The 12198-nt window shown below is 43.1% G+C and overlaps 1 long non-coding RNA gene across 6 annotated transcripts; it reads right to left on the bottom strand.

Moving 5' to 3' along the window:
* Positions 1-8104: 8104 nt before the first annotated feature.
* On the bottom strand, positions 8105-12198 carry LOC125522920 (uncharacterized). Of its 6 annotated transcripts, none has more exons than XR_007290037.2 (7): positions 11584-12197; positions 11359-11485; positions 10365-10433; positions 9377-9593; positions 8900-9070; positions 8669-8810; positions 8105-8528 (listed from the first exon to the last, which is right to left on the bottom strand). It is a non-coding gene; the product is annotated as an uncharacterized LOC125522920 (long non-coding RNA). The 6 variants fall into 6 exon arrangements; XR_007290039.2 differs by having other exon boundaries at positions 9459-9593; positions 11584-12195; XR_007290038.2 differs by having other exon boundaries at positions 9450-9593; positions 11584-12195.

Raw genomic sequence — 12198 nt, forward strand, 5'->3', positions numbered from 1 at the left:
CCGTGTGCGGTGCCCCCTGCCACCATATTCCACCTCGATCATATTGTAGCGGTGCTTAGGCGAAGCCCTGCGACGGTAGAACATCAAGATCGTCACCACGCCGTCGTGCTGACGGAACTCCTCCCCGACGCTTTGCTGGATCGGAGCCCGGGGATCGTCATCGAGCTGTACGTGTGCTAAGAACTCGGAGGTTCCGGAGTAACGGTGCTTGGATCGGTCGGATCGGGAAGACGTACGACTACTTCCTCTACGTTGTGTCAAAGCTTCCGTTGCGATCTACAAGGGTACGTAGATCATACTCTCCCCTCTCGTTGCTATGCATCACCATGATCTTGCGTGTGCATAGGAAAATTTTGAAATTACTACGTTCCCCAACAGAAAGATGTTGAATCCTCTTCACCCCACAAGGTCCTTGCTCTAACTTGGCCCGTGATATGGGTAAAACATGCATATAATGCCCTAGAGTGTATCTACTCTGTTGCAATGCCATGTGCTTAGCATGCTGATCATGCATGTAAATATGTCATGCCTTCCCGTTTTTCAGTACCTATTCCATTCATGATAACATGTTTTCAAATTCAAGTACTGTCATTCTACTCTATCGCAATGCCATCTTCTTAATTTGGAAATCATGCTTCTGAATATCTTATGCATTGTTATTCATCAGTACGTACTTCATATGTCTACCATACCATGTTTTTTACATTGAAGTGATGTTCTAGTGTTCTGTTGCAATGCCATCTTAGTTTCCCAATCATACACGTGTATGTTGCCTTAGTTTTTTCTGTACATATTCCGCTAGCATACAATTTTACATTCAACTAGTGTTTTTTACCATGTTGTCCTATTGTATTCCTAGCTCTTACGCCATACTCCCTCCGTCCGGATTACATGTTGCCGAAATGGATAAAAAAGGATGTATCTAGAACTGAAATACGCCTAGACCCATCCATTTTTTCGGATGGAGGGAATACATGTCAATATGTCATGCCTTTCTATTCTTCAGTACCTATTCCATCTCTCTGCTGTAGCATGTTTTATAACTGAAGCACCATTCTTCTATACAAGGCATGCAAGGGGAAGACGACTATGTTAGAATCAGAAGGGTTACAAACCAGGTCTTTACAAAAGATCCAAACGCCAGGACATAATAAACCAACTCTAGTTTTTATAGATACTGCTCCAGCACAGAGAAACCCAACTCCTACTGATAATAAGCAGATTCCAATGGCCAAAGAACTAGTCCGCTCCAGTCCAGCAAAAATATGTCAACTCCATTCTAAGAAGTGTGTGCGTATCCTTGCATCATGAAATTTTATAGCATGTTGATCATATTTTCTGCATGTTTCTTACCCATCTCTATTTTAGAAAATAAGCTTAACAGATAGAAGAATTTCTGCATTGGTATCGTCTGTGAGGAAAGATTCTTGCAGGAATTCTCTGTACTCCAATGCAGATGTAAGTACCTGTTGTATATCACTATATTTTTACATCACCATGTATTTTGTTAATCGGCGTGAATCCAACCTTTATCTGATCTAAATTTAGTTCTAGCAAAATGTATGATTAAAGGCCACAATGTTGTTTTTTGTAAGAAAAACTGCCTGGTAGTTTTGCATCCTGATCTGCATGAGTGTACTATCTCATATCAGTGGGTTTGATTACTTTGGTTCTGTAGTGGGTTTTTAGTGTTTTTTTACTGTGTTGTCCTGTCGTATCCCTAGATCTTACATCATACTCCCTCCGTCCGGATTACATGTCATAGAAATGGAGTGGATGTATCTAGAACTGAAATACGCCTAGACCCATCCATTTATTTCCGGATGGAGGAAATACATGTCAATATGTCATGCCTTTCTATTCTTCAGTACCTATTCCATATCCGCTGTAGCATGTTTTATAATTGAAGCACCATTCTAATATATAAGGCATGCAAGGGGAAGACGACTATGTTAGAATCTGAAGGGTTACAAACCAGGTCTTTGCAAAAGTTCAAACGCCAGGAGATAATAAACCAACTCCATTTTTCATAGATACTGCTCCAGCACAGAGAAACCCAACTCCCACTGATAATAAGCAGATTCCAGTGGCCAAAGAACTAGTCCGCTCCAGTCCAGCAAAAGAATGTCAACTCCATTCTAAGAAGCGTGTGCGTATCCTCGCATCATGAAATTTTATAGCATTCTGATCATATTTTCTACATGTTTCTTACCCATCTCTCTTTTAGAAAATAAGGTTAAATGATAGAAGACTTCCTTCATTGAGATTGTATTCGAGGAAAACATCTTGCGGGAATTCTCTATGCTCCAATGCTGATGTAAGTACCTGTTGTATATCACTATATTTTTACATCAGCATGTATTTTGTTAATCGGCGTGAATCCAACCATTGTCTGATCTAAAATTAGTTGTAGAAAAATGTTAAAGGTGCCAATGTTGATTTTTGTAAAGAAAACTGCCCGGTAGTTTTGCATACTGAGCTGCATGAGTGTACTATCTCATATCATGCACATTACTGAATTGTAGTGCTGCTCTGGTTGCCCATTCATTCATTGTGCCAATGTTGCTTTCGTATTACCTTACCTGGATGATGATAGCTGTGCCATATTGTGTTAATTTGGTGTTGGCTAGTTGCCCAAACGTTCGTTGTGCCAATGTTGCTTTCCTATTATCTGACTTGACCAATGATAGCAATGCTAGTGTCTTAATTTGGTGCAGGCTGCTGAAGATAAGAAGACAAACTCTGAAAACAGTAAGGCAACCCCATTGTTTCTTTCCAATAAATCTAGGCCAGGTAATATGCCAATAACTCATGATTAATCTGTTTGGTTCCCCTCCTAATTTGTGTTATGATGCAGTGGTCGAGACACTCTCCACTGTCAATAATACAAGCCTGTCAAAATCGCCATCTGAATCTGTTCAGTATCCTCTATCTCGAATGCAACGGAAAAAATGTATGTTTGTAAACCAATTAATGGCTGAAGGAATGATGGAAATGGTGGAGGAATCAGAGGTGCAGAGTCGTGCGACACAACAACTGATCAATGTTTTCAGAGACAGTGTAGCAAAGCAGCAAGAACTTGCCCACATGCTTATGGGCGTCATCCGTGCTGAGGTTGCAGATTGTGACGTTGTAGATCGTTAGGTTCTGTTCATTTATTTGCACTGGCATCAATCTTTGATTGCCCAGTGGATGTAATTTCCTGTAATATATGCTGGATGTGCAACGTTTTTCCCTGTATGCTGTACCTTTGCTTGATCGGTTTTGGTCATGTGCATAATTGCTCGTCGTAATGGGCTCAAATTATCTAATTTGTTCTAAAGACATGTACGAACTTTAGAGGGCCCATTAAGTTAATGGGCCGTTACCAGGCTGAAAGTTAATGGTCGGCCCTCTTAACTCCCGACTCATTAACAGGCTGACATCGAAGCGGGCAACAGGTGGGCCCAATTGATTTCACGGGCCATTAACAGGCCGTTACTAAGTTCGGGCTACATATGGCCCAACTATACTATGGGCCTTTAGCAGGCCGAAAGAGACATCGGGCTTGTACTGGACCATGAAGAGCATGGGCCGCTAAGAGGCTGAAAGTCAGGACGTATTGTATGTGGCCCAACTGTGTTGTGGGCCTTTAGCAGGCCGAAAGAGAAACCGGGCTGGTATTGGAGCATGAAGGGCATGGGCCATTAAAAGGCCAAAACTCAGGTCCGACTACAAATGGCCCAACTCATTTATGGTCCGTTAACAGGCTGAAAGGCACACAGGGTCGGGAATTGGCCCAACAATTAAATGGGTCGCTAGAAGGCCAAAACTCAGGTCCGACTACAAATGGCCCAACAGATATATGAGCCGTCACCAGGCTGAAAGACACACCAGGTCGGAAATTAGCCCAAACACTTAAATGGGTCTCTAAAAGGTCGAAACTCAGGTCCGACTACAAATGGCCCAACTGATTTATGGGCCGTTAACAAGCTGAAAGACACAACGGGCCAGAAATTAGCCCAATATTTAAATGGGTCGCTAAAAGGCCGAAATATGTACATTGTGAAAATTGGCCCATCCACTGAATGGGCCGTTAACAGGCTGAAATCTCATCAGGCCGATATTGAGCCCAAATATATAGCGGGCAGTTAATCAAACTGACGATGGGCTACAATGGTGTCAAATCTTTAACAAGCCGTTTACGGGCCGAATTGGCACATCTCGTATGGGCCGTGGGCTTAAATGGACCTGACACAAGTAGGCCTTATATGGGTTGGCCTGCTATTTTTTACTGGGCCGGCCTTTTTCACCGGAATGGGCCACTGTTGGGCCGTGCCACGTGTCGACCTATCATAGGCGCCTCCTATCCAATGAGTGGATGACATCTGTCCAAACGGTGAGGCAACACGTGTTTCCTCCGACCAATGATGATTTTACACGTGGAAAATCCCCATTGGTCCGAGATGTTAACGGGTTATCGGATCCAAAACCGGACCTGATAGCTTAACGGCGTTCCGTTACGGTGGATGCCACGTGTCGGTCACCCTTGATGAAAGCACTTCTATGACGCGCGATTTATCGGCATGGAAGTGGACACTTCCGTGATGATAATTTTGGTAATGTCATGGAACACTTCTACGACAACACAGGTATGACTATCTTGATTCTGTCATCAATTTGTCATGGATGTACATGCATGACAGAAAACGTGACCTACTGTGACAAACACGTATCATTATGAAAGTGTATTTTTTTGTTGTAGTGCTCACTGCAACCAAACTAAGAACCAAATACATATAAACAAGGCATCTGCTCGATAACTGGAAAAATGCTCACTCCAACCAACCTAACAACCAAATACAGATAAACAAGGCATCTACTCACTATAAACAACCAAATATATTCATTCGTGAAACTGAAGTGGACAATTCATACTTAAACATCACATAGCCCTATTGAACAATACATTTTTGCATAACTAAAATAATTAAATACGGCACAGGTAAAGCACCGCACGAAAAATGCTACTACAACAAAGGGTACGGGTTGGAAAGCTAGAAAAGGTAAGATTTGCTAATAGAATGTTTCCTCACATTTCATGGACGGGATCCTTCGAGTTGGAAGAGCATAGACCCATGGTGCGCTCTCTGATGTCACATATGGGATGTTTCACCTTGGAAGAACCTTCGTGGGTGCCCTCCTCATGGTCGTGGTTGATGAGATCTGACTTGGCAATTGAGGATCCCAAGCCGCCGTCATAGAACGTGTCCTTCAGAAATGGCAAAATAGGCTCGATGGCGTATAAAGCTCGCAAATCCTTTACCGCTTGGCGGAGGAGATCAGCGGTAGGGCCGTCGAAGAGATCGACGGCGGTTGAACCAGAGGGGTTGGGGATGGACCACTTAACTTGTGACATGGCCCGCATGAAGCCGTCGCTGTGGACGAGCTTGATGTCGTAGCCAGCTTTCCCAAGATACAGTAATACGCTATCCCACTGACATGAAGCCTTTGTCATGGCAACGTAGTTAGCGTCTTCGTCGGCTTCCCCGGTGACGTGTTGCTTCGGGATCGACAGGTCGGGGCGAATGCCAGCCACCTCGCCAACGTCCGCCGAAGAGGCCATGATAAACCTCTTCTTTGCTGAACGCTCGTCGGGCTCCCCGGGATACGTGGTCGAGCTTAGGCTGCGACATTCTGGAGCAGGGACCTGGATCTGGCGGGGAGGGACACTGCATGCCTCATCTAAAACCTCAGGGGAGTGGGGCGACGGTATGGGAATCGCTGGGTAACCTGAACTTTATTATCTAAGCTAGGAGGAACGGCCAGACCGGCAGGGGTTGGCGGCAGTGCCGGCGGCGGACGCAAGCTAGGGTTCGAGGGGGAAGGGGGCGGGTGGGGAACTGTGGAAGGGGGGGGTTTGAGGATACGCCGTGGCTACTGAAAATTTTAGTAATGGTGGGTGGAGATGGTGGTGGACGAGGGAGGACGACGGTTCAAATGCCTCGGCTACTGCAATTTTACTATAAGGTCGGTGTTGGAGGAGTGTGGGTGACGGTTGAAGTACGAGGGCTACTAAAATTTGGGTAAAGGAATTTATGCGGGACGGGAGTGCCCAAGATCGCGCACGGTCCAATAACAATATGCGTGTATGATAATAAGGAAAAGTGGCGCGGAACCGCCGATTTTTGCAACGCTCAAGGCGGGTAGTTTGTTTTTATATTTCTAGCTAGCTGGTCTATTGCACATGGTTCGTCCTAATTTCCAAATAAACTTGCCTGCCTTTAGCTTGCACAGGTGGTGGTTTTACAGCTCACTTGCATCGCACATGGTTAAGCCAGTACCTCCACCATTTGCTCGCGCTTGCGCGGTCGTGGTGATTTTACAGCGCACTTGCATCACACACGGTTGAGCCAGTACCTCCACCTTAATTTGCTCGTGCTTGCGCAGGCGTGGTGATTCACAACACACTTGTATCGCACACGATTAAGATATTATACCCATGTCCATTGAGCGTCATCAGAGTCCTTGCAGCAAAAAATAACGTTAGAGAGGGTCAGAAGACAGCCACACCAACATGTGGCCCAAATATATATGAGTGAAAAGGGTGGTCTATAATGTTCAAAATTCCAATGCACAACTTTGACCATGCGGGCCCACGGTTGGGCACGTCATCGAAGATCGATGAGAGGGGCCAGAAGTCAAGAACCACGTGAAAGTGGCCAATATATGTAGGAATATTGGGAATGTTTAAAACTTTAAATACACAATGCATAACTTTGATGGCATCTGCCTCGCAAACCCGAAAGCACCCTTGGACACACACACACACACACACACACACACACACACATCTGGGCTATTCTGTTTCGTGTAACAGAATATTATTCTGTTACCCTACTTGAACTGATGGTTTCAGGCGGTTGTACTGATGATTTTCATCTCGTTGAACTGATCGTCTTTTCGTTGGAATGGGGCGTGTAATATATCGTTGGAAATCTCTTGACATTTACATTACAAATATATAGAATTTTTTTGCAAAATCATCACGCTTTAAGAGCAGTTTTTAAAAAAACGTTTTTTCAAAACTAAAAACGTGAATCGTATTTTGAACTCAATTTTCAAACGGTTTATCAGAATTAAGCAAATAAGATGGCGTTGGAAAGCTGGTAAAAATACGCATCTTCCATATATCTAATGCTTTTTTAAATTCTGTACGTTCTAAAAGTAATTTGGAAAACGGTGAAATTCTGGACGAAACGTATTTTCTCATATTTTTTTACAAATGGTTTATTGGATTGACGCAAATGATACGGCGTTGGAAAGCTATGGAAAATGTGCAACTTTTTCGTATTGAAATGTTTTTCTAATTCCTTATGGTTTAAACTCGAATTCAAATACGGTCAAATTTGATTTCGAACGTGATTTTTTTAAAAAGTTTGTAGAAATGGGGCAAATAATATACCATTGGATAGCTATCGAAAATGCGAAACTTAGTCATGTTGAACGTTTTCTCTACTTCGCAACCGTCTAAAAGTAATTTTCAATAAGGTTAAACCCATCATGTTGTTTTTCCTGTCTAAAAAACAAAGTACTCGTACTGATCTATGTCTATGTTTGTACCGAGGTATTTTTCACAGAGTAGTTTTGAATGGTTCCGAAAAAAGAATACTTTGAACGGATGTCTTTATGATTTTGTACCGAGCGTGTTTTCACATACTATTTTTTACTCTGTATTTTTTGTATAATTTTCCTTGTAAATTCTCAATGATATTGTGATGCCCGAACTTGCATAGTTTATACCATTGAACTGAATTATATTTTTAATAAAACGAAAATGTTTTGTGTTTTCTTTTGAACTCAACATTGTTTTGTGACGATATTCTGGACTTCTCTCATTTTACCACCTGAACTTTTACCATTTTGAATTTTTTATGGTATTTTTTGTTTGAGCTTTTTTTCCAAACTTATGTGGGATGTCGTGTTCAACTTTTTTCTGTACTTATATGCTATCAATAATAGAACATTTCTCATACATATATGCTAGTAGAACATTTCCCATAGAATTTTTTGTCCATTCATGGACATCAACCAAAATAGGCAGGAGAGAGCACTATCGAACTGATCATTGTTTTCGACCGAACTATTGTGTTCTTCTTTTCCAAGAACTGATCATGTAATACATATTGAACGGCCACACATGTATGATATAATGAACTGTAGGGCCTTAAAAGTGTAATTGCAGTACATCTATAAAGCTTCATAAGATCACATGAAGCCTTTGTCAAATGAAATATACAAAATACTGACAAAACTTCACACTTTTGCATGAAGGGCATACTTCCAAACATGCTCGACGACACCCATTGAAATTGCGCAATTCACGGGTGGGAGCAAGCAGCAACTTTGAAGTATGCAAATTGGAAAGCTCATAAAGTAAAACATGGCATCTTGTTTTTTCCAGAAAAACCACAGGAGCGCATCCGCATAGTTATTCATCTCCATATCAATAATACTTGGCCACCAAAAACCCGACAAATTGTTTTTTCCTGAAAACACACAACCCATTTTTGGAATGCATCAGTACAAGCTGACATTTTCAATTTTCAGAAGCAATCAAACTTGCTAATTAGTACTCATGTACTTATTGGGACCAGATATATCCTAATATTAGTACTCATGTACTTACTGCGGCCTGCACTCAGCTCCTTGAGCGACCGGCCACAAAACAAGAAGTTGTATTGTTAAGCGGGAGGTCCTCAACCCCGTGACTCCTCCAGCAGGCTTTGATATACCCAGAATGCATCTTCCTCGTCAATCCAATTCATGTACTGTGAACAGAGGAAGGAAGGATCGGCAAGTTAAATGTTTTCAGGCACTAAGGATCCAAGAAGTTCAAAACTAGAGGAAAGGCTCTCACCTCCACCAAGTGCAGTAGCTGAGCCATGCTGCAGCAGGAGAGCGATGACGTGCTCGAATGGGCATTGCTGGTGAGAACCAGCGGGAATCAGGTCGCTGTTTTTGCGATGAACCGCCTGCGGAGGTGGCGTTGAACGGCCTGCTGTGGTGGCTGTGATCGGCTAGGGCGCTCCTAAAGAAATGCCAACATAAAAAAAAACCTTAGTGTTACAAGAGATAATACAAGCAAAGATGCATTCCAGTTATACGAGCAAATGAAAAGAAATTCAGCCATACAAGCCTAATGAGTTATTTTTGTTTGTATGGCCCAAAAAGAAATGAATAATCACATGTAATTTCCAGAAAGGGAAGAACATTTTGAACTCTTTCGCAAATATATGTGATAAACAGATACAACGTATCCATTGAACTGATATTTTTTTCTCAATGAACTTTTCTGATATAGGAACTAGAATTTGTACCAATAGTTTATATTTACCATGTCAAAAGCAAACAACATGCATATATATGATCTGCTAGTCAACACATCAACAAGCACGACACCAACATACAACAACAACCAGTCATGGTGCCTTGACCTGGCCTCCTTCAACCTATGATCTGACGTCGTTGGTTCATTGTCCTTTCCATCAGTGGCAATGCCCCTGAACTTGGTGTAGACTGGTAGTAGAACTTACTAGCCCTCCACACTTGCACTGAAGACATTTAAACACAAACACGAAATGAACCTACTAGCATTTATTTTGTAAACTTTTCTCAAGGTACACATGTTTCCCTACATTTGCAAGTGGATTTTCTTCTTTCTTTTATCAGATAACTTGCACATATAGATCTTCTTTACAAAATTATACAAATCATGGCAGCATTATCATGCTGAGATGAGTTATCTAATAGATCATGGCAGCATTATCATGTATTTATGAGACTACAATATCTAACCATCAAGCCTGAGCATTATCATGCGCATTGTCTTGTACTACAATATCAAGTAATACTACATTTTTCATCAACTCGATATTCATCAGTACTAGTATGACTAGACAATAAGTTGAGATTAGTAGCAGCACACGCAAGATGTGCACTCCTGAAAATAAAGTGTACGAACTTTCTTAGTGACTGTAATTGAACTTTCAAGCACATTTTTCTGTAAAATTTACTTTTTAACCGAATTGAACTCTATTTTGTAGGCGAACCTTCCCTGTAGATGCACACGAACTTAATTTTGTGTTTGCACCTGGGCTACCAACATGAATAAGCTATGATGACAGAAGAGTTGTATAAACTCCACAAATAACAAGAATCTTTTCTGTCAAATGGATCATACAAAATATTAACCAAAAATCATTTGTATACACATTATCCCGATATCCCATAAGCCATTTTGTGTACAACATCATTATCAGGCATAACCACAAGCACCTGTTTGTGCTATAGGAAGATGGAAGCACAGAATAAATTTGACTTACCAACGGGAAGTAGATGTACTGAAAAGCATCCAGAAGATGAACTTGTGAACCTTGCTTTTTTGCTGCATCCTGCAAAAAATAGTAAGTTGAATTATTAGTAGTGATCCATTGATAATAGTTCAATCCCACCTTATGCTTGAGCGCACTAGAACTGACAACAAACCAATGTTCAATCAAAAGTTCAACTAGGCCGAAACTCGAAACAGGACAAACCGGTAGTTGATAGGCAACACTACATTGTTCTCTAACACTCACAGGGAGAAGAAATTAGACAGCATCGACAGCAAAAGAGGACACTAGTGAGCCGTGAAAGAAAAAAAACATCCAGAAAATGACCGTTCTCCTAGGTTGAAATCAGGGTGTACGTGTTTTCAAAAAATAGGAGAGGTTGAACTGACTTTCTAAGTACGGTGGAATTGAAGGAACTGGTTTTCAGAAATAGGAGGTGGATTGAACTGAAGGCGCTGGTGAGGGCGTTCGAGAACGGGTGGACGCGATGGTGGGGGCGCAGGCCGCCATGGACGACTATAGTTGAAATGATAAGAGGGTAGGAGCTATGTCACGAGATCCTTCACCATTGCTCAACATCACCAACATGTGTTCTGAACACTCATAGTCGAAACAAGTAACATGTAGTACTGTTCATAAAATTAAGTGCAGATAACTTGTCATTCATTTTATTTTTAGAAGGTTTAGATGCCTATGACTCTAGCACTGGGTGTACCTAAAATAATGGTGATTTTCATTTGACTCCAGAGCAACAAACGATGCTTGTTGATCATACCATTCTTATGCTTCAACTTCTTTAGTGATCATGTTCGTGTGTTTCTGGTTACTGTGAAATCCATGTTGTTGCTTGACAACAAAACAAAGCATGATTTATTTCAGCGAAGCAAAAGTTGGCTAGAGATTTTTTTCTTTCCTTGCATCTAGACATATTTATAACTACCTATAACATGGGATATTCTATCAGATGCAGAGCTTTGCAGTTTACCTGATGATGAAATAGTAAGCCTGTTGAACAGAAAATCACACCAAATGTGAACTGATAATCACACAAAAGGTGAACACCTTCAATAAATGAACTCTACTAGATCACTTAGCTCTTTCTTTGACACCTCCTAGTGCAATCGAAAATAGCATCGATGTTAGAGCTAAGGACTGAGGTAAATTTTGGTGAAAGCCGGGCACGAATCACTTGACACGGGCAAGCACGTACCTCAGCCTGGTCATCTTGTACAGGTGAACGGACAGGGGTGGTGGCTGTGAACGGCCAGATCGCTTCGGCGGCGGAGCCCCACCGGGAGGAGATGGCGTGGTGGTGTGGGAGCGAGGGTAGATGGGGCGCTGCGGCGGCCGGAGCTTAGGGATATACGTGCGGCGCGGCGGCCGAAGCTGGGGAAGATAGGGGCGGGGCGGCTATGGAAGCAGGGAGGAGATGGGAGCGAGCGACGGTGAGTGCGGGAGGAAGGTCGGGGTGGCGGCGCGCATGCCGGGAGGGGGAAGGGGGTGGGGGCGTGCTTGGAGGAGGGAGGAGCGGAGACGGAGGCACGCATGCTAGGAGGAGGAAGGATGCATGGGGACGGCAGCGCGCGTGCTAGGAGGAGGATGGAGCCATGGAGGCGCGGAGCGGCGGCGCGCATGGCAGGAGGAGGAAGCATGCGCGGGAGCGGCTGCGCGCATGGCTGAGATGGGGAAGAGGAGCGGGGCCGGTGGCGCGCGGCGCGCTTGGCCAGGAGGAGGAAGAGCGGGGCCGCCGGCGTACTATGACGAGAAATGCGGCCACGGGTTTGGGGGAATCCAGAGATTGAGGGAGGAGGTCGTGGGAGAGTGG

Source organism: Triticum urartu, chromosome 7A, assembly GCF_056163025.1.
Source record: "Triticum urartu cultivar PI428250 chromosome 7A, HENAU_Tu73, whole genome shotgun sequence".
NCBI lineage: Eukaryota > Viridiplantae > Streptophyta > Magnoliopsida > Poales > Poaceae > Triticum > Triticum urartu.